This window comes from Coloeus monedula (assembly GCF_965178545.1).
Source record: "Coloeus monedula genome assembly, chromosome: 4".
In the NCBI taxonomy this organism is placed as follows: Eukaryota; Metazoa; Chordata; class Aves; order Passeriformes; family Corvidae; genus Coloeus; species Coloeus monedula.
In genome coordinates this window covers 3,875,277-3,898,560 of record NC_138784.1, presented here as the reverse complement: position 1 = coordinate 3,898,560, position 23,284 = coordinate 3,875,277, and the positions used below count along the sequence as shown (strand labels likewise).

General features: G+C 41.8%; 1 protein-coding gene across 8 annotated transcripts in view; it reads right to left on the bottom strand.

Annotated features, from left to right (window-relative positions):
- CALD1 (caldesmon 1) overlaps positions 1 to 23,284 on the bottom strand; it is a 177,422-nt gene that overhangs the window by 87,667 nt on the left and 66,471 nt on the right. For all 8 annotated transcript variants that reach the window (XR_014226373.1, XR_014226374.1, XM_082280726.1 and 5 more), the window contains one exon: positions 19,107 to 19,200. The gene's annotated coding sequence lies outside the window, so the exon portion shown is untranslated. The remainder of the gene's footprint in view (positions 1 to 19,106; positions 19,201 to 23,284) is intronic.

Below are 23,284 nucleotides of genomic sequence, written 5' to 3'. Positions count from 1 at the left end.
GCTAAAACCTCCAAAGGTGGCTCGGGAGCTGCTGGCAGCTGAAGGGAAACAAAGCCAAGGTGCATTTGTAGGTTATTTGGAGCGCTCTGTGTGCAGATGGAGATCCGTCTTGCGGCTTTATATTCCTGCCCGCCAGTGCAACGGCCAAGTGCCTTCCCTATAAAATCACTGGCACCAGCAAAGCCTTGCATGACTTCAGGGAATTCGTGCCTTTTTCTGCCCCTTTTTTTGGATTAAAACACTGCTGAGGGCAGGGGTTTTGTGAAGGTTATTTTATTAGTTTACTTTCCCTGGGGGTATTTTTCTTTCTGATTTGTTCCCAGATTGGGGGATTTTAAATTTTGTTGTTGTTGATGTGATTTTCCTTGCATTTGTCTAGGGTTGTTTTGTGGAGATTCAAAGGAAATGTTAATTTTGTGAATCTGATAGAGACAACACTACCATTGCTGCTGCTTGCCTTTTTTTTTTTTTTTTTTTAATTCACAGTTAGACCACATATCTAAAAAGCAAGTTGCAACAAGACTTTTTGCCAATCTTGTGTTTACTCCTAGCACCGGGTACCCCTTGAAGAACCCAGAACAGCAAATCTTCTGTTCTCTCCCAAGAAGTGTTTCCATCTCAGCTCACATGTGCAGCTAAATCTGGCCCCAGTTGCTTTGCTGGAGGACCTGCGAGTTGCAGGGCTGACATGGTTCCCCCCGGCTGGGAGACAAGGATCAAAGGAGGAATGGGACACTACAGAGCAAGTTCAAAGCAGCATGCTGGTTTTCTGTGCAGATAACAGTGTCCTCAGGAACTAAGACTATACCAGGCAGCAGCATTTAGTCTGTGGAGTCATCATCAGGGATTTAAAACAAAGAGCTGGCTGTTAGGATGACAACTCACATGCTAGAAACGAGAATACCAACCCCAAAGCAGACATGCTTTGATACCTGGTTTATTTGCACCTTCATCACCTCCTACCCAGTCCCTCTCTCCACCTCTCATGGCACACTCTTTCCTTCTGGGCTGCTCTGTGCATCATTATCCCCATCCCCTCTCCAACTGTCCCAAGCCCATCCTCCACCCCCCTCCTTTCTACATGGTCCTCAGCACCACCTCTCATCTCCAAAAGCTCAAGCTCTTCCTCGTGAGGAAGTCTGAGGAGGGTAATAACAACAACCCAGAACTGTTTCTGTTCTTCCTCCCCTTTTTTCCTTCCCAGGAGCACTGGGGAGATTGCCCAGCAGTGATAAGGAGCTCACCAATGCAGCAACTTTTCCCCATCCTCGGGGTGCTTTTTTGTCATGCAGTGAAGATCAGATGGATGGAGATCTTGAGAGGATACCAAGGGTTTGGTACAGTGTAGTGTCTCCTCTCAAAGGACTGAGGCACAGCCACTACAGGACATTCAGAAAACTTGCAATCCAAATCTCCCTTTCAAAAATGAGGAAGCCACTTGGGAAATGGAGATCGGGTCAACAGTTTGACCTTTAGCTACCAAAACCATATTAGTGCAAGAAAATGAGTCATCAGCCTGAAGATTCACTTGAAGAAGTCAACTATTCAGTGCTGTTCACTGTCTCCCCAAAAATGACAAGCTATCTTTCAGCCTCTGAGAACCACCAGACAATAACATCAGTCTGTCTAAAAATTCTTCCCATTTCCACAAGAATATGTAATATATATAATATAATGCACATTTTTTTTATACATAGTATAAAACCTAAGATTCTCAGAAGACTCAATAATTGATTTATTGAGGTAGGTACCAATTATTTGAAATGTTTTCTATAAACCTTTTTTGGGAGCATGCACATTTTAATGCTTCTTTTTTTAAAATTAAAATTGTTCATGAGTGAAAACATGCTGGGACGAAATGTAACACTCCACCCAGCTCCCATCCAGGGCCTGCCTTCAGAGCCAATTGTGAAAATGTATCTGTGTGTGACCTTCCAAGGTGTGCAAAGACATTTTATTTTTTCACTCTTTGTATATTTTTTCTCCTGTAACACTTATTTTTAGTAAGTTGTTGTCAGACCAAAAAAGTTTCATTTTTCTGAAAAGACAAAAACCACCCCAAGAAAACCATTTCAAAAGCAATGTTGCATTCAACCTCAAAAAGACAAATTCCCTAGTTTTATTTTAAATATAAAAATTGGTGGTTCCAAATTACAACAGAAAATATTTTGATACCTCAATTTATTTTTTTTTCCATATTATTTCTAGGTATGTTTTTCATCTAATTCCACTAGGAGACACCAATAAATTTTAAAGAAGCATATATATATTTATTTATCAAATAGATGTAGATGTCTGAAACTATTTGACCAGTTCTATTCCCCTGGCATCCACACGTATTTGCAAATTACTGGAACATGGGCTACCTTTACAGTGGGAAAAGGTCCACCACTTATCATTCTGTTGTTTCTACCGCAAAACAAAATCCTCAGCATCTTTTTCAGCTTTTACACCACTGAAACAATCTGAAGTAAACTTTGGGGGGTTTTCCACCACCAGGTGCAAAAGATGGACCTGTGGAAGAATTTACCTACATTGCTGCATTGCTTGAATCAGAATCACAGCAAAGTGCGTGCTCTGAAAATATCGTTTGCCCACAAAAAAATCCTCATTTCTAAAGCAGTACCAGTCTCTCCCTCTCTGCACTTCACATAGTGCCTTTGATCTTCAGCTGACTATGGTTTATTGCTAAAATTATCTTGCTAAAAAGTACTTTCTTCAAGGACAGCCACATTTAATCCCTCCCAGAACAAAGCACACACTTGTAAATCCCGCTCCCCTTCTTGTCTCATCCCATGAGAGACTGAAAATTTAGTCTTCTTTCTTCAAGCTTTCATCAAGGTAGAAAATCAGAGGAAGGCGTACAGTAATTGCAAATACGTGACAAAATATTTTAATAGTACTTGGTGGGAATAGGCTTTTTGAAAGCAAACAATAAATTGGCTGAGTAGAAATACACATGCAACCATATAACTGTGTAACCCAGTATGGAGAGCAAAATAACCTCCTGCTCTGGCTCAGATTTAAAACTGTCCTCACCCTATTCCCAGCGCTGGTTTCAGAGACAGCTCAGCATCCAGGCGATCTTAAAAACAGATGAGCCGGTCTGGCAACAAGCAAAAACGCAAACTGCTCTTCAGGTCTTGAAACAGAAAGGTCTTTCAAGACCTCCCAATCACCTTTCCATTACACTGCATGAGCTCCCAGACTGCGATGTTTAGGCTGAGCTTCTGCACCAGCTTCAAACAAGCTGAGCCAGGAAGCTTCGAACCAAAGCATATTCCCTAATACAACACAGTCTTGCACGAGCCCCTGTGCCGGCCCTGCCTGGTGGCTGCATTGCACAAGCACATTCCATCTTACTTCCCTCTTGGCACAATGAAAGAATTGCCAATTTCCTCGTTTACCTGAAGGGAAGCAAGGGGGTTTGGCCTTAGGTTTCTTTGTGACAAGAGAAATCTCCCGCTAAATTTCCTGTCGTACCTAAAGACCTCTGCACGCTGTGCCCCACGTGTGTCCCTTTCCTTTCTGAGCCCAACGAGCCTCTCACACTGGTGAATAAAGTGGGGTACCAGCACAGGCCCATCCTGCTCTATGGCAGAATCCCAGCTCTGCAGGAGCTGAGAGAAGTTTCAGGACGCTTCCAAGTCCAGCTACACAGAGGTTTCCCAGGTGCTTACAACTAAACATTTGATTGTCCTCTGACCTGTCCTCACTGCAGGATCAGGTGGTGACAGATGACCCAAGTTATTGCTCTGTCATTGCCCTTTTTTCTTAATACTACCACCAAAACCATCAAATTTCTCATTAAATTTTGACTTAAACCGAGACTGCATGCAGCTTTGTCACTTGTACCACATTAATCCAAGTATCCCATTTTCCCATTTTTGTCCACCTCAGGTGTTCAAAGTCCTGGTGTCTAAGGGTGGACCTTTCAAACATCAGCAAAGGACTTGTCAGTCAGAAGCATAAAGGATATTTTACTTCAGCTGGCTAAAAGCCATGACCATCTGCTGTATCCCTAAGACTGCCATTGCCCTTTCTTTCTACCCCCTCCACCTCAGAAGTGAAAACAGAATGCCTTCATTGCCCCTTTTGAAGCTAAAAGCAACTCAGCAAGCGACACTCATTGTCTAAATGCGACTTGTTTAATCTGGCACCCGTGAAACACAGGTATGACAAGCATTCTACTGCAATATCTGCGAGAATTAAAGTTCCTTAATCTATCTTCTGTCAAAACAAATAAATGTGTTTTTTATTAAAATCTGTCAGAAAACATTTGGAAATTATTTTCATTGCTCCCCTATTAATTCTGCTTTAGAAGCATTCAGTGCCACTCACGTCTTTTAGAAACACGCACGACTTCATTGAAATCAAGAAGTGGAGTTCAAAGGATTGATCTGTCCTTTGTCACACCTCATGCATGGCTTTCTTCAGTCCAAGATGTTAGATATCACTGCAATCATCCATTACCAACAGTAAGGCTCCATAAATTCATTTTCAACGTTCCTTTCATGCAAAACCACATCTGCAATTGTTTCTGTAAACTTGGCCAAGTATTCATGTTGACTGCAGAAAATAAACTCTTGTACATATATACACACACACATACATACACACAAACTCGTATCAAGCAGCTTTATTCCTTCCCAAACAGAACAGCTCATTTGGGACTTGAGGCAAAAAAGATCTACTAGGTCAACATGAACACAGTTTTATTCCAATGTAGCTGTGCCTTGTTTCATCTGACCACGCTTCTTAGGACTTCCAAGGAAAATTCATCAATGGCAAACCAACCTTAGAACAAGAAAATCAAACTTTGGTGTTTTCTCAAGGTCCCAGTTTCAGTTCTTCGAACATTTCACTTCCAGCTACGTGTGTATTTCCAAACAACTAACTTTATGAGAAGGAGGCAGTGAATTACAAAGAATTTCAACAAGGAAATCAAAAACCCCATCTGCTAAAGTCTCAGCTTTTGATACAATATACATTTTCCATCTCGTCTTTCACAGGAGTTTAAAAAGCTCATGTATGTTGGTGGGGCATTTGCAAGCCTGATGAACATATTAGTGAACATCTCTGTGGCATCCTGAGCAAAAATATGCAGTGCTTATATAGAATAGAGATTCCCAGCTGGTGCTTTGTGGACTACTGACGGCCCACAGGATGATGCCATGGTCCAGGCCCTCAATTCCAGTAGGTGCAGAGCAGGTTTCACCCACCCCGCCTCCAGCACAAGTTACCAAAGTGTACATGTTCTTGAAGGTGCCAGGCCCTGTGACAGCTGCTCCTGCTACAGAATCACATGAAAGTGCTGGCAGGGAGCTTTTTATAGGGCTTTGTTCCTGCCAGAGTTTACTCCTTGGGTCTGCAACTAAAAGATCCATGGCTGGTCCATTTCTTGTTGCATGATCTAGCTCAGGACTGGGGCAGGAGCGCTGCAGAGCTGTGCAGTCCCAGAGGCACCAGCAAACATTAGCGCTGCTGCAGCAGCCAGAGCTCCCATCTCAGAGCCACTCGGGTGCAATGGAAAGTCCCCATTTATCTTTACTCCCTTAGGCAGGCTGGTTGAGGATATGCCATTTCCACTCCTCCTACTTCCTTCCTCGCCTTTCCTCTACTGCACGTTGACTTAAGGGCCAGGCAGAGCTTTCTCTTGACATTTGGATTTGCATATACTGGCCCCACCCCTGATCTCTGTGACATTTGTCTATCATTTCTCATTAGCAGATGAAGGAAGAAACAAGACATAGCTGGAAGCTGCTGGCACAGCCACTGGTTCTCATGGTAGAAGGATCGACCCTTGACTCTCCTCTTCAAGTGTCCTCTGAAGTATCTCAAATATGTTGTCCCCAAAGATCAGAAGATACTGAAATATTATTCGTATACAAACTAGAGTTGAAATCTTGGTCCTGTTGGAATCCCTGGCACACTTCCCAGAGACTTCAACCAGGACTGGATTCTACCCTCACAGGCCAGATTCATCTAATACCCACTATGAAAGTTCGATGGGCTTACCCTGCAGGGCAGAAGCTGGTGTAATCTCAGATTTTGACAATATAGGCTACTTCATCCTCTTGTACCGTTGTGCACACAATTGCAAAGGCAGAATTTCTTTTACTCCTGCAATCCTTGCTTGTGGGGAATGAATTATTCTTACATGTACTATTATCACTGAGGAAACACTTAGACTTTGCTGTAGATACAAAGGGCAGTAAAAGCGGCATTGCCCTTTACCACTGTTTAATTGTGAGAATAACACAGGTAATGACGATGAGGCCCCCATTTTGAAAGGCAAAACACAGAAATTGAAGCGATTTTATAGTCCACAAAACCATTTGTAAAAGTGCTTAATCCCAAAATGAGCTCTGACTTGTGTTCACTTTTTCCTGCAACCAAACACTGGGAAGCAGGCTCATGGGATATCATTCACCAGTGACCCTTTGCCTTTTATCTGCTTCTACCAGCAAACACCTTCATCTTCATCTTGCTAATCTAATCACAAGAATGCCCACATCCTGCACTCAGTCCTCCTGCACGCTTTGTCACACATCTGTGGCCTGACAGTTGAAACTTGTGGCAATGCCCCAGCTCTTGGCCAGCTTCGTCTCCCACAAGCTCCAAGAGCAGAAAAACAGCACCCAGGCCAACAACTTCCAGCCAGGAGCTCTTTGTTCTTAATAATAGGAAAGAACAGCTAGCTCAGATGACCAAGATATATTAAAGAGGAGAATGCACTTCTTGCCCTGTTAAATGACAATGCCAATTTCCCACTGATTTCTATCAGGAAAAAAAAAAAAAAGAGAGAATGGAAAAGAGTATCGCACGGGCAGAAGCAGCTGCACAACTGTGGAAAAGCCAATCTTCACTTCTGGCCTACACAAACAAAACTGCTACCCTGTATCCCTTTAAAGGCATAGGGAGAAGGAAAACTTACTTGTTCTTGTCAATGCTGTCTCATGTGATCAAATCCCCTGGAGAGGGAGCCTCATGCTAGCTCAGCTGGCAGGACCCATAGATGCGCTGCGTGCCCTGATCCTGCCACGGCTGCCTCCCCTCTGAGGAAATGTGGAACATGCCCCAGGACAGACACAGAGTGACACAAGCATGACCCAGGACCCCAGGCTGGAGCGAGGCGCAGTGGAGGTGCAGCTGGAGGCAGAAGTGCCTGCAGGAGCTGCTGGCCATGCACCGAGTGCTAATCAGTGAGAGCTGCTACTCCCTTCTGGACGCGCAAAGCCGCAGTGCACCCCCGTGGGGAGATGCCACCACAGAGGTGTGAAGCAGAACAAGCCATTGGAGCAGAAACCATGCTGGTTTCTGCCACCCAGGGATGCCCTCAGGAGTGGCACGGGACAGGACAGTCTGGTGTCCATCATGAGCAGCAGGGGCTCGTACTGGGAGCTGCAGCCACAGCTGGGGCAGTAGGCAGAGGGGTTGGGCCCGGAGTGGCGCAGGCATCAGCCAGGGAAGGTGGTGCTGTGTCCAAGGGCAGGAGCATTTCTTCTGCACCACAGCTGGCGAGGGAGCCAGCAGTAGCGGTGCAGCTCGCCATATTTGCCTTTCCACTTGAAAGAAGGGATTTTCCCTGTCCAGGCAAGGAGCTGATCAGAAAATGAAAAGTGTCTGCCTCTCTGACTTCTGCTACTCTGCTCCCAGCCCTGCCATTTGGTGCCCTGCTCTTGTCCCACCCTTGCACAATCTTTGACCTTCATGCTCACATGCAATACCTCACCAATACATTTTCTGAATCTATTTGTTTCCAAGCAGGTTTTATGGATGTTTTAGCACTCTATTTACACACTCTCTCTGTATCTCTCAGGTCTTGAATTAAAAAGCTAAGGCCATGCCATTAAAAATAATGAAATGTTCGAGCAAATCTCAAGGTAAGGTTCCAACAGCAATATTCACTCAGCCAGGCTTCAAACTCCACGTTTTCTGGAACGCGTTTCAAAATACAAAATCATGATACATTAAGCTACACAGTCAGTCATAAAAAAGTAATAGAAAATAATATGAAGACACAATGCAGCCAGCTCACTGTGGCTTCCAGTTTTGTGTTTTCAACCCTTTTTCTTTTTGTGTTAAAACATGCAGCTCTAGGATCCAGCTCTGCCTGGTGCTGAACATCATAAACTCTAATGAGAGTTGAGGGGATCTCTGTTGCTTGTTCTATTGAGCCAACACCAAGCAGCAATACCAGGTTTTAGTCATCACCCCTGCATTTTTAAAGAAAAAAGAAATATGACCAAAAATAATGCAGCACACCTAAAGTTCTTTGGTGTGCTGATGTTACTAGTTTTGCTCGAAGAGACACTGAGTATTTTGAATCCAACCAGTTCCTTGGAAGAAATGAATGATAAATTTTCAAGGTGTTGCCAGTTGCTCTTCAATTTTAACTCATCTTCCCTCCCAATACCTTTAAACTTACACAGAAAAAACACATGTCACCATGATAGATACATTGCAGCTGAAAGCCCAGTTATTCAATGGCAGAACATCATGGAAATCTGTGGAATTCCACTTGGAATGGATCCAGCTCCAGAAATTTCTGCTGGGCTTTTCCAGCTCACACTTCCAGTCATCTTTAAAAATGAAACACAGATTGTTTCCTGCCAAGTAGGTCTATCAATTCATCTCTAATAAGCAGCAATCCTGTGTCATTTTGGTTGCAAGTTGAAGCAGGAGGTCAGTCCTAGCTTTAAAGAGCTAAAGCAGGGCAGCAAAAACACAGAGCCTTTCAACATGACCATTCCAACAGGGTATCACAAAACAGATGTATGTCCCTCAAGCTCTTTGCCATATTTGAAGCCTACATCATACTCCCCCCACTTTAGGCTGAGCTTGGCTGAAAACAAGGAAACACTAATGCAACAATGACACCAAACAGCAAGGCTTTGGCCTGGCTCAGAGTCTATTAAACAAGACAGGTGAGACCTGACAGTGTCTTGTGTGCACACAGACATACATAAATGCTTTGTCTTAATGTGACAAAAGAAAGTTACACTTTAGCACTGCGTAAAGCAAATAAATTTTAAAATTGTTTAATTCATTTAGGAACAGTGCCTCAGGTATCTGTGTGGTCCAGAGGAAAAAAAAATGTAATATTCCATAAAAAAATAAGTGGGAAAAAACCCCATTTCTGTAGTGAATGTTACCTATTACCATTCCCTAAATAATCCTCCATAGAGATCCAAAACCCCTATGGGCTCTCCTCCAGCCTCCCTTGTTGCCATGTAATTCACCCAGCTCAGACTGAGACACAGAGCACACATGACTGGTCACAATATAGGTTCTGGGCCCCAAAGGCACATGAAGCCCCTTTTTCACAGCCACAGGGTGCAGTTGGATGTGTACAGGGAAGAATCAAACCAAAATCCCAGACGATAATGCTTGCAAACTTGGAGGATTCTTACAATCCATATCCCAGATTAAAAAAAAAACAAAAAACAAAAAAAAACACAAAACAACAGCAACAAAACAAACAAAAAAAACAACAACAAAAAAAAAAAAAAAAAACCAAAAAAAAAACCACCAGAAACCAACCTGAAAAGAGCTTGCATCCTTAAGGAGAACAAAGAAAATAAAAGCCATATCTGAAAATCGTAAATAAACAGGACTAAACTAGCCAGATTTTTCAATGCTTACCTGAACCAAATAAATCTCTACAACTTGTAAATACTGACAAGTGTCACTTCAGATCCTGTTGAAGGATTCCCTAAACATAAAAGACAGGTTGGTCTGTTGTTAAAGCTTTTCTCCCTTGCTTTTCCACTGCTGAAAGTAATTGAAAACAGAAGACATGCATCTTGGTGCAGCCTAACTTTTCAGGAACAGAAAGTGTAAGTGTAATTATATACATCACACTGCACGTCAAGTTTGCTCTCAGTTGCACCCATCTACCTTCACACAAAGCCAATTAAAAACCAAAACCACCAACACTTAAGAGTCGTATAAAATAGATTCAAAATATACCCTGGAGCACCTATTAGGTGATAGCACTAGCAAGACACCCTTAATAAAATCCACATGAAGATGGCACCAGTTTTCTTAGCTGAGGAGTGCTGGAGAAGACACACATTCATCATGTACCAACTCACAATGTTACATCAAACAAAATAGTGTCACAAACAACAAAAGAACTCTCTGCCCAAAGCACAGCGTTGTATAGAGAATACATGTGATTTCAAAGTCTGAAGGATGTGCACATAGTTCAAAGAGGGCACACACAGGGAACAGATCTGAATTTTTACTATCTTTGCTACTGCTTTAAGTCCATATTACTTGGGTATTTATATTAAAAAGGAGACAGAAATATCTTTGTAGATGACTAAGCAGTTTCTTGATTTGTATTAAGTACCAAAAAGCAGCCTTGCCAATTTATCCATATTTAAGTTTCTACAACTTAATATAAACTCACTTCCAAGAACTACATAGGTCTTCTTAAAGTATGTGCAGCAAGCAGTCAATGCTGTGCCAGCTGGCAGATTAAACAAGCCATTAAATAGGCTCCTACTGAATTTAAAGGATTGTTTTTCATCTTTTCCCTCTCTTCTCCTCTACATCCAGATGTATTATTTAGGGAATATTTTCCAGTACCAGTAGAAAAAGTAAAAGAAATGCCCTTGGCACTTAATGAGTTTTTCCTCCAATGTGGTCTCCTGCTGCACTTGGAATTTATTCCATTACTGTATGGCTTGCAGTGGTCCCAAAATACCTCCGACTATGTGAAAAGATGGGGAAAATGTGTTTGAGGTAGGTATGATTCTTAATTAAAAAGCAGGGACGGACTGGGGTGACAGATCCTAGTGGATGACTTCACTCAGACCATCACTATCCCAGTGTGCCATCCCAGCAACCACATCCTGCACCCCTTGTGCAGGAGAACAGCACCGTTCCCTACCCCTTAGAGCTGGGACAGGCAGAGTCCACCAGGATTAAGGACAAGGCCACCACCAGCCTGGAGCAGGCTGGCAGAGCAGCTCATTTCTCTGCCGTCCCTGCAGGACTTCAGTGATGAGAATTAAAAAACAACTGTGGTAAAGCCCTAGGCCTCCACAGAACAGACACCTTCAGCATTTCATTTTTCCTTCAGAGGTTCGATCTTAAAGTTCTCTGAACTTCATGATCTAGCAGTATTCAGAGGATCAATGAGTCTAGAATAAACACTAGCTAAATACTAAACCAGCCCTGGTATCATCTACCAAAAACAAACAAAAAAAAAGCTAAATAACAGTATTTCAGATAAAAATGCCCCCTTAACAGGTTTCCAGATAAAACCTCCCAAAAGATCCAAGCTGTACCTACTCCCTGTGGCCATTTCAGGCTGACTGGAACTACAGGCAACTGAAGGAGTAGCAGTGGCTTCTGAAATGCCTGGAGAATCATTTTACAAAAATTGGAATTTTTAGGCCTCCCTCAGTATTTAAATTCCTGGGTAGTAAAAAAGAGTTCAGTCGCGTAAACCTGCTACTGAACAAGAAGATGAAGAAGGCCTTAAAACCAAGTATAGGCACACAGCCAGAGGCTGAGATAGCCAGCACTGGAACTTGCCCATGACTTGGAGCATCTCCCTTCCCAGGGGCAAGAAGCCCCTTCAGGCTCTTGCTCAAGCCCAGCCCCACAAGGAGAGTGGACCCCTTGCATCCAGGCAGACCCAGAGAACATCTTGGCCCATGCAGTGACTTCAGAATTCGGCTCAAGCAGGGTGTGATTTGCCAGAGTTGTTCTGGGGGGTCACAAACATTCCCTGCTCCCTTCTTAAGGGGTAGTTTAGTTCTTAATTGTAAAAGCTGAAGTGTAAAAACCTGTGTTTTGCATGTATTCTTTGTTTCTAATCCCCAATATCCGTAAGGGGACTCCCTTACTTGGCGAGCAGTTGGGATTCATTAGACCTTTTATGATGATTCTTTCTGTTGTGCAGATATATGATGAATCTCAGATGTTTAAATAGCATATAACAGTGCTCCATTGACCTTGCTGAGTACAGTTGGAGGGGAAAAAAAGGTAATTTTCCTCAAAGAAATGTTAAAAATGTGTCTCCACTATAGCACAGATGCAGAGGATAAAGAAACTCCAGAGGGATTAAAATATTTTAGATTAATTTGGAAGAAGGCCACATTGTGTAAAGCCTGGTTAGTTTGGGCCTTTCCAATTCCACGCCGTATAAACAAACCCATTTAAACTGCATTTGTTAGAAGGAATGTTTTAGAAAAAAAAAATCCCCCAAAGCAGTTGTAACTCAAATGACCTCCAGTTCTGGATTCTCTTCTTACTGCCTAAAGAGCAAACATATGTACAATATATTCTAGCCAGAGCTTGTGCAGTTGCTGCATGATTCATACTGCTTGAAAATTAAATCATTTAACTAAAGGGATTCTGGCTCCCTCAAGCAAGGTTTTAAAACTGAAGCAAGGTTGGTTTTGGAGCTGCCTTCCATACTTTGAACAAGAGCATTGCTTATAGATTTTTGCTTTGGGCTGGGTGGAAGAAATTAAAAGATGAAAGTAAGTTGAAAGCAAGAGATGGAAAGAAAGAGAAAAAGGGAGGACAGAAAAGAACCTGCAAGATCAATACAACTATATAAGAATGAACCTAATGTTCAGTGTGTCACTGACTGGCAGAAGCAAGTCCTTAAATGTTTACTTACTTTCAAGGTCAAATTTTGCCAATTTTACTCCAACAGAATAGAGTTTTTGCTTGTAGAGTCTTCCAAAGAGACAAGTAAGAGAGTGATTCTAAATAACTATTCTAAATATGGTTATTTGGAATCACAAGTAAAGGTTTGACCCTTACAAAGGAATCAAGTTGAGACACAAATGAACATGAGGGTAACTGGACCAGCCAGAGGGGGAACAAAGTGAAACACACACGGTTGAGTCATTTTGCATGATTAGCACCTGCAAAACAGTGGGCATTTAAAATAAAGGGATTTTCCTCATCATCAACCGTAAATCCCAGACTAACTCAACCTTAGGAATAACCTATCTGCCATGTGGCTAAAGAGGCTTCTCCAGAAGTCCCAGGCCTCCTTGTGTTGTTGAAATGGTACCCAAGTACTTGACTGTAACTCGGTCACTGCACAAACCCCTCATCCCAGAGGATGGCAGGTAGCTGGCACCTCCAAGTACAAAATGCTGTCTGTCCTCTCCCAAATACCCAAAAGAGCCAGTATCACTTCACCACTGAATGTCAGCACCTTGGAGAGGAATATAGCAACTTGATCGAAGTTCAGAACAATACAACTCAATAGTTTAGAACTCAAAATGAGGAAAAGAAGTTGTTCTCATTAAAAGGAATGTATTTTCAGATAACAAAAAGATAAATTTAAATTCTGGGATTTGAGGGCTAGCATCCCTTCTCTTATTGAGGTTATTATGAGATATCCTGAATATGAGATTGCAAGAGGCTATGATGGTTCTGACCATAAAACTCAAGTGGGATGACGGCTTCTGCAGCTATCAAAGATTTGATAGCACATAATTTTCTGGCTACAACACTACCAGTGTAAATTCTCCATGTCATTTTTTCTCTTGATTGCTTCTTCACATTTGTGATTAACACATTCTCCAGCATCTCACACATATTTTCACTTTGACTGCATCTATAGCCAGCCCTGTGCTCCCATAGTCAGTCTGCTAGCATAGATGGAAGGGATACATTAAGCTCTCCTTGGAGATACTCCAGGTTTGCAGGGATAGAACCATAAGGAGAAAGCTGGCTTCTACATCAACAAAAAAATCAATACAGAATGTGGAACTCCTTGTGGTTGGGTTTCATTCTTGAAATGTCATGTATGGACCTTTGTTTGTTGACATACCACACTGCACATTCATGAAAACAAGATGTTCTCTTGTCACTTGGACTATCATGGTAAGACATTTTAAATAAATACTTCACATAATTTCAGAAACAGATGTTAGACAGTAAAATTGGATGTTTGCTATAGAAATGGCCAAGTCCCATTCAGCAGTGCTTGGAATTTTCTATTTTGTGCTTCATATTATCAGCAGCAATGCATGAAAACTCAACAGCTATTACAACCTCAACTTTTCTTTTGAAATGTATTTATCTTTAAAATTTACGAGTAGAAGTGAGTATTTTTCAACACACTTAACTCTGCCTTTTCACTCACATGCCTGCTACAATTCCACATCCATGTATTTTATATTTTCTGCCTCTTCAGTGGGTTTGTTTGCTCTACTATCTCTCACAGTGGCTAAGAAAGTCTAAAAGGGACTCAGCCTCAATTTTGCTTCTCTTAGCAGTTCTATCCTCAGTGTTGCTCCTCATAGTACTCCTAGTTAAGTATTTGTGTACTTATAACTCCATATTGCCCCTTCCCTGATTGATTCAAATGGAGTATGTCTGGTACCTGTACTAATAAATTTTGAAAACTTACCAGTTCTCAGTCCAGTGGCAGCAGTAAGATTAATTCGATTCTTAATAAATCCCATTGTTTCAGTTTGTTTATGTGCTACAGCCAACTTTATGTTGCCTGAGGTAGCCAGGGTTAGTGTGGTGTTAAGGTCAGAGATACACAGTAGGGCCACAGATGTACAGTGATATCTCAGTTAGAGCTGATTGTTACTTTTTTAGAGGCTATGTAGACATTTTATGGAATAAAATGCCCTGAAAAATTCTGGTAAGAAAAAAAAAAAAGGGCGAGAACAATTAATAAAAAAAACTAATTAAATTAATTTACATTGGGATTTGTAGACTTTTCTCGGGTCTTGCTGTTCAGGATTTTCATCGTACTTGCAAGGAAAACTGCACTTAGAATACCCTCACTTTTAACACAAGGCAAAAACATGACAGAGATTTGTCTCTCAGTGATAAAACTAGCAAAAATAGAACACTTACGATAACCCTGTCTTTGAAAAACATCACTCAAAAGCCCCCCGAGCTCCACGAGCATGTTGCAGACTGCACATGTCACATAACTACAGACTATGATTTTTTTGCCTGAGGCTCCCCCATTTAACAAAGGAACTTTGCTTTCAACAAAAGATGCTATTCTAGTTATGTGCCCTTTTACCCTGTCAGAGAAACAGCTGGTATCATAAAGTCACAGCTAATTTGTATCATGTCTGCACTAACAGTCAGATTTAGTTTGTATCAAGCTTTCAAAGTTGGATTTAATATCAGTTGATGGATGACAGCTTTTCTTGCCTCCCCCTTCTCAAAACATATTTAAACATTGCCTCCCACATTAAAAAGCCCTCCCCATATTCAAAATACAAATGGAGTCTTTTACATGTTCACATAACCAAAATACATGTTAAATATAAATGTTTAAAACTCGCAAATTGAAAAAATCCTAAAGAAGGGTGAGGTGAATATTATACCAGCAGTTCTGAGGTTCGGTGACAAATAAATTGTGCTTTAAGACAGACATGTGGATACCAAGTGTAATGGAAAAGAATTTTCTACAAAAAAGAGCAGAAAAAAGCCCTGCCTCAGGTAATCTCTTGCAGTTTGGGGTATCTGTTCTCCTAAAAAAATTTCCAGTCTGCCTGCAGAGACTGTAAGGGCTTTTTCAAGGTCAGCACTCAACAATTTAGGGAAGACCAATTTAGTGGGGGTTTTTTTAGGGGACCTGTTTCTCATTTAAGCTATTAAATGTCATCTACTTCCATTTTAAGACCCCTGTAGCAGAATGCCTTAACTGCATAAAGGGACCCCAGTGAAAGTGAGAGTCAGGCCAAAGACTTCACAGGTCCAAACCCACAGAGCTCACGTGAGAAAAAGTTGCAAAAATCAGGCTCTTGTTGGAAAACAGGCATGGGGAAACTTCCAGAGGGTAGGAGTTCAAGCTCAGTTCATATCAACATCCAACAGTTCTGGTGTGCTTCTGAGGCAACCTCACCACAACACCTGAGTATACAACATGAGCTGCAGACAAGATACTCTTAGGAGATTTCAAAAGTCTCACTTCAACATTATATAGAAGTATTTGGCTCTTTCATTCCGTGATCTGAAAGCATCGTCAAAATGCAGGCAAGGAAAATCTTTGTGATGCTGCTCAGTATAATTATTATCAGGGGTCTGAGTAATTGGCCCCATGCATCACAAAGAGATCGATCTGCTCTGTGAAGTTACACACGCCAGGGGAACAACGGCCCTGGGAGGTTCAAAGCAGCAGTATCAGCAAAGCAGTTTTAAAGTGACAGGAGAGCTTATTGTGATGGAGCTGAGAACGGGCAGCTGTCAATGAAGACTGAAGAACCCCAGCTCCCAGCCTATCTTTCCCTCAGCACATGCACTTCCTGACTTAGAAGGGTAGCCCTGCACAGAGGACAAAGACACAGCTTCTGCTGTGCCCAGGCTGTGCTTGGCACTGCTCTTTGATGGACTCCCTGCCGCTGGACAGACCAAAAGCACAGCATGTTCCTGCCACATCCTCTCCAGCGAGCTCTATCTGCTCCCTACCTACTGGGAAGATGCAAATAATCATCTCCATGCTCTTCACTCCGAGCACAGCAGTGATTCTGCCCTCACATATGATCTTTCTGCTTGCTCAGAGTTTTTATAATAATTTTTTTTTCAAATGTTCTTAAACCTCTATCTGACAAGGCATGGTTTATCAGAAGCAGATTTCTCTTCAGCTGCTCAGTGATTCCATTTTACTATTCCTAGGTACTGTAATTTCTGGAAAATAAAAAAATATTCTTCATCCAAAACTTGGGATGAGTCACAATAGGTTTACTTGTTTGGGTTCACCATTAAATGAAGAATAACTGTCTATATCTAAATTATGCTCTGGCTTCATTTACAAAAGTTGTAACACCTCTTCAGCAACCCAGTGTAACACAAAATCCACCAGGTTCTCATCTCTCACAAAAGAGCTTTTTCCAAAAAGTGGCTCATCTGTACTCAGAGGTCACCTGAGGTCCCAGAAGTCACAGGGAAACTCAGGCAAGATTGAGTTCTGCCCCTCCTTTTCCAAGTAGCAGAGAGGATGGATGAGAGAAGGAAGAGCCTATGTTCATCTCACTTTACCTCATCACAGTAGAGCCATAGAAAATATCTTCAGAGACTCTACAGAAATGCTTTCAGGCTTGATTATTGGGGAGAAAAGCCAACCAAACCCATTCTTACACAATGTTTCCTAATGGCAAACATCTTTCAACAAAACAAGCATTTCCAAGGGAAAATAAAAAGCAATCATCACTAGCCAGTGACTTTGAACCTTAACCTTTGAGGGTAGCACTTATTTTTGAAAGTAATTAATATAAGCATGTCAGATTGCCTTCCACAGTCAGGTTTGAATGTATTCAAGAACTAACAGAGGACTTACAGGACTGTCATGATAATACTGAACTGTTACTGCCTTTTATACTCAGATAAAGAGATGTGTCTCATTTCCAGGACAGAGATAATGCTGGTGTTTTTCCTTTCCAAATGAGTGTTTTGGTCCACACCACTTGCTTTAATGATTTTCTAAAGGCAACTCATGGCCTTTTCCATGGTATTTTCATTCACATCCCCTAAAACCCATCCTCCTGTTCATCCAGCTTTGCCATGTAAAAGGGGAGGTTAAAAATGGAAAATATGATCAGATTTTTTCCTTTACTTCTTTGGGACACAATTCTTTTGTCACCTTGACAAGTACTGGGCAAGCAGCAGAGGGACTTCAGCATGAGAGAGGTGGCACTTACCCTGCATCCTACACTGGGAGAAGATGACTGAGTCCCTGGATTTTCAGATGCATTTAGTGAACCAAAATAAGGAACCAGCCCCAGTTCAGCCTCAGTTTTGAGGGGCTGAAGTGCCTTCTTTCAACACCACAGCCTGCGTGCTCAGACCTGTCTCCAAATACAACTCCAGCAGCTGAGGTATCAGAAAAACTCTGGAGGGCAGTCACTGCTCTCTTTGAATATCCTATCCTTAGCACAGGGGAAAAGAACTTCCATTTCTGATCCCACTTGCTTTTGGACAGTATGGCCTTCTTTCCCCAGATTCATATTTTGAAGGAAATTAAGTACTTCATCAATGCACTACTCGTGGGAGCATGTGGGAACTTAGACATCTCATGGGAAGAAGTGTTCCATGGGAAATTTTGGAACATTTAGGCTGGTTCTGAATCAAAAAGAAATCCTAATTTTGAAACATCAGCATTTCCTACAACTGGAAATACCAGATTGCATCTGGCTTCAGTTCTGAATACACCCCCCAACAAAGGCTCGAAAGCAATGCAGAACTGCAAAACAACAACCCGGGCTGAGAACAGCCTGCAACAATTATCAGCCCATTCAGCACTTGCACAAACCTTCTCAGAAGTGTAGACAAAGTTAAATTTGCTTCCCCAGGGACGATGACAAAAGCAGCTGAAATAGGCCCGGACCCAGGAATCCTGATAGGGAGGGAAGGCTGCTTCTAAGGGAGCTGCCTCAATGCTGGGGTGATATTTCTGACCCATCATTCTGCTGTCACAGGCACTGCCTAAACTTTGAGCCAGGCCACAGTTTGTCTCCACAGTCTGGAATTTCCGTATATTGAGGGGCTAAAGTTTACACTCATTATAAACACTTCCTTTAAATGGTTTGTGAGCCCTCACTTGTTCTGGCAGTGAAAGAACAATGTTTGTAAATACATGTCTAAGTCTTCCATGTTTTAAATAGTGAGTAAATACAGTTACTTGGTCTCTCACCTACTTCTCAGAGCCTGCTTGCTCTAAAAAGAAGACACAACAGGATAGTAGCACACCAGCATATGATCATAACACAAGTAAATATGATTTAAGACTCCCATTGCAAGAAAAAACTTGCTAAAATGCAGTGGAGAAATGGAACTTCTAAAAGAATGGCCGTACGCTGACAAAATTATTACTGTAAACACAAAGATTTTGAGCTGAAAGTAAAATTCCATGCGAAATGCTTTAAATCTACTATCAGTTCTGAACAAAGTAATCACCAGTGTCAGTGACACCAGAGGGACAGGAGCCAAGGGTCTGCTGCAGGGCTCTCCACTGATTTTCAGAGGAATTTGGATCAGTCTCCAAAGAAATAAGAAAACACACAAGAAAAAAAAGCCTCAAAACCACCCCCCAACTTCTGAATACCACAGGAAAGGAAGTCTGAGGTAACTTCTTTGATCATACTCACAGGAAGGCAGTCAGAGGAAATATTATGAGCTTTTCAGTAACAAACCAGCTGCTTGATGAATCAAAATGACGACTCCAGAAAAACGAGGTGATCTCTGTACAAAAGTAGGAAATAAAGAACCTTATTTAGCAAAGGCATAATTACTCTGCATTCTTCATTCTTCTTCTGTAAAGTCCTCTTTAATGACACTCCTAGAAAGTTTTGGGGTTTTTAAAAATATGGAATAAAACTCAAAAAGTTTGCAAGACACCAACTAAAACCCACTATCAAAAGCTCTAAAAATTAGAATTTGACAAAGGAGATTCTGATTTCCCAAAATCTCTTAACGAAGTCAGTCACTAAAACATCTTTAAGAAGTGAAGCTGATACAGACTTGCTGTTAGTACAAGATGAAACAAACTCTCTGACCAGCAGTGAATTTTCACAGCAGAGCCAGGTTTCCAGCACACCCCCCCCCGAGGATATAGAATATTCCCTGCAATATAAAACATGTTCAGGAAAGTACTCTGCAAAAGCAGATAAACAGTAAAATTACAGTCTTTAGATGATATGAAACTATTCCATTTAATAAAACTTAAAGTCAGTGCTAAGAAATGGGGAAAGTGTTCATAGTTGAATTTCTATGGACAAACTGAATTCATTGTTCAGAAGTAAAGGTACAGGAGAAAAAAAACCTTAGATCTTTATACACACAGCAATCAACTCTAAACGAGCCAAGGACAATCAAAGCCATCTTGGAGTCTGAGGAAGAGTCCTCTGAGAATGTTAGCTGGCTCACTAAAAGGGTTGCCATGCATTGGATGCCCACCCTGACACAAGGACAGCACAACAATTTGTGGGTGATCTGGTAGAAACCCATAATGGACACCAGGAAATGCAGTAAGAACAAGCTTCAGGGAACTGGGGCACTTCCCCCTGAAGACGGGCTCTGCATTCAGCTACCTCTTGGTAGTATACAAACATGCCAGAGTAAAATAAAAACTGTGAGCTTTCTTTAGAGAGCCTCTCATGGTCCGTTCTCTTTAGAACCAAGGGCCTTCACACTGAACATCCCTGCTGCCAACTGAGGAAATGGATTCTTTAAAAATCAACCTGGTTTCAGTTATTTTAAGATAATAGCATGGGGTTGGTATTTGCATTAATTTCTGGTTATTCACTGGAAACTCAGACTTTTGATGACTCAATGCAAATGACTGTTCTGCAATTTCAACAACAGATTTACAATCTGGTCTCTAGGTTTTAAGACACCCATCACTGATTTACATTATTGCAAATGTTAGGGTGGCAAAAGCCAAGAATTTGATTCAACGTATTAGGAGTTTCAGTATTAGATTCAAGAGATCTCAACCCCCATTTGATGCTGAGCATTATTACGCGTATATTGCATAAGGAAAAAGAACAATATTAGAAGACATCCCTGATTATCAAGGTACAAAAAGAACAACCAAGAATTTTAAATCATCTTCCTCTCCCTGGCTACACCTGCTTACACCAAGAGCAGACCAGGCTCTATCAGTCCAGAGCTTCAACTCATGAATAGCAAGGCCCTTCCAGGGCACTGAATTAATTCCAACTTTTCCACTAACTTGAAAAGCTTACTTTGCCCATTTCTATTTTTTTAGCAGGAATAACTTTGAGACATTCAGATCATGCTTTTGGAGGATCCTGGGTTGAAAAGTCCTTTTCTGCTTCAAACTATTTGTTCTCTTTCAATCTCTTCAAGATTTTTAAAATTGAGACAACCCCCAAAAATTTTTCATTTTCTTCCCCATAGTGATGAAGACATTTTCTGCTGTTCTCCTTGTATTTGCTCTGATCTAAACTAACACTTTTCTGAAAGTTCAACATAATTTGTAATATCAATAAAATGACTGCAATACTCCCTCACAGTGTTTGCCTTCCAAAAGAGCTTCTATCTCACCACAATTCCATTGTAAGCTTACTTTGAGGGGTCACGAACAATTTAACAAACAGGTTATTTCCATACAACTAAAGCGTGAAGGAAGGTCAGGCCCAGGTCAAAAAAAAAAACCAGACTCCATAAATCCAAACCCTCCAATCCAACAAACATCCCTCAGGTTTGGACACATTTTGGGCTGTAATCTTCAGTGGTAAAATTGGCACCATTTTTACTGATTCTTCAGTAAAAAAATTCCCCTGACCATAAACTTTGGGTTCATGTTCTGCTCTCATTTGTGCAATGGCATGAAGAGCATCCCAGACCCTGGCACACACCCAGCATTGCACATTCAAGCACTCAATTTCCAGCTTACATGGGCACTAGATTCCCAGATAACACAGGACAGTAGCCATTAAATACAATTTTAGTAACAGAAACACTTTTATCGGAAATTCTTAAAAATGCTTGATCAGTACTTTGTGGCTTAAGAAACTCAGGAGTTGCTACTCCCTTGATTCTGAAAACTGGGGAAATCAAATCACATCCAAGGTCATTCAGCAGTTGAGCTGCAACATTTAAGTGTGGGTTGGGGGAGTTATTAAAAGTATACGCATGCATACCCAAAGAAAAGTGTGGTTCCACTCCCCTTTCCTCTGTTAATGAATTTGGTTCTGTTACACCTGGCAGTGTATTGAATGGAAATAAAGTTATGGAGCCCAGTCACCAAACTCTGTGTTGCAGGTATTCCATTTTATCCAAGAGCTCAACAGCTAGGGCTGTGACAGGGTTCAGCTCTCATCTCTTCTTCCACAAAATTTAGCTTACATCTTCCAGAGGAGACACTCTAGCCCTTCCTCCACGCCCTTTCCTGACAGTAGTGGTGCCAAGAGTATAAGGGGAACTGTAACACTCTAGGCTAGAGGTCCAGTTAGCTCCCTATCCTGTCCCCAGTAGTGATCAATATCAGATGTTTAGGGTAGAACACAAGGACAGGGAAAGTATATAATGATGCTTCCCACAAATACTCTACAGCAGCTTATGACTTCCAGAATGCCTCAGCCAAAGGTGGAATCCATGTATTTACTGATCTCCATGGCAGCTTTTTTCCATTAGGTTCAGCAGCTGCCAACACTGAACAAAGCCCCGTGCCAGAGTGCTCGCTCACCTAACGCACAGTTAGCTCTGGTACGGACATAGAGAGTGTCCAGCACTGCATCCCACTCAGTGGAGCAATCCCAAACCTGACAGCAAGATGGTTAAAAAGCTGCCTTGGAAATAGCACACCTGGGTCTCAGTCTCACTTACATATTTAATCATTTAGGAAAATGAAATGAGATCAGTAGGAGAGAGTGGGAACATAGAGTAGTTGAAAAGTGCACTTGGGGGTTATTTGTGACAAAGAAGGTGACCCAGTCTACCTACTGGGTTCTGGGTTAGCAGCCTAGTATATAAGAGAAGGACTCATCCTCTAGTCTGTAAAAGCAGCAAACATTTCACAGAATCACAGAACAGTTCAGGTTAGACCACACCTCTGGAGATCACCCAGTCCCATTCCCTGCTCCGAGCAGACTGCCCCAGCATCGTGTCCAGCCGGGGATTGACTGTTCCCACGGATGCCAACACCACAGCCTCCCTGGGGAATCTGTTCCAGTGTTGATCACTTACAAAGTTCTTCCCTACATTTTAATGGAATTATTTTATTTCAGTTTCTCTCTTTTTCTCCTGTCCTTTCCCTGGGCACCATTGAGAAGACTCTAGCTGGGTTGTTATCGTCATCTGCCCCCCCTCCCAAGGTGACAGTCACAGTGTGTGACAGCCATAGAGTGGCTGTTAAACTTGAATCTCATCCCAGTTACAGCTAGGCATTTTTATCCATAGATTTCAATATTGGCTCTTGTGCAAATTATTTTTTTTTCCCCCTCAAGTAATGAAAACGACAGCAGGAAACCACTTTTTTTTGAAAAATAGTCTAGGTGAAGTATTTCTTTGAATAGACTTCTTCCAAAACTACTTTTCTGCTTTTGATGTTTATGTCGTCACTGCTCTCACGCAGTTTATTTACCTAGGAAGGTATAGAGGGAGCACATAAAACCTTTCCTTGGATGTGCTATGTTCATGAAGAAGGCTCTTCAATACAGAATTTGGCAAACCAAGTGTTGCCACCAGAAGAGGGGACAGGAAGCATCAAACCTATCCATCACTAGGATAACCAAAACAGGTGTCCAAGGAATTTGTTTTCTAGCATGACCTAGAAAGGGGAGGTGTGTTAACACATGTG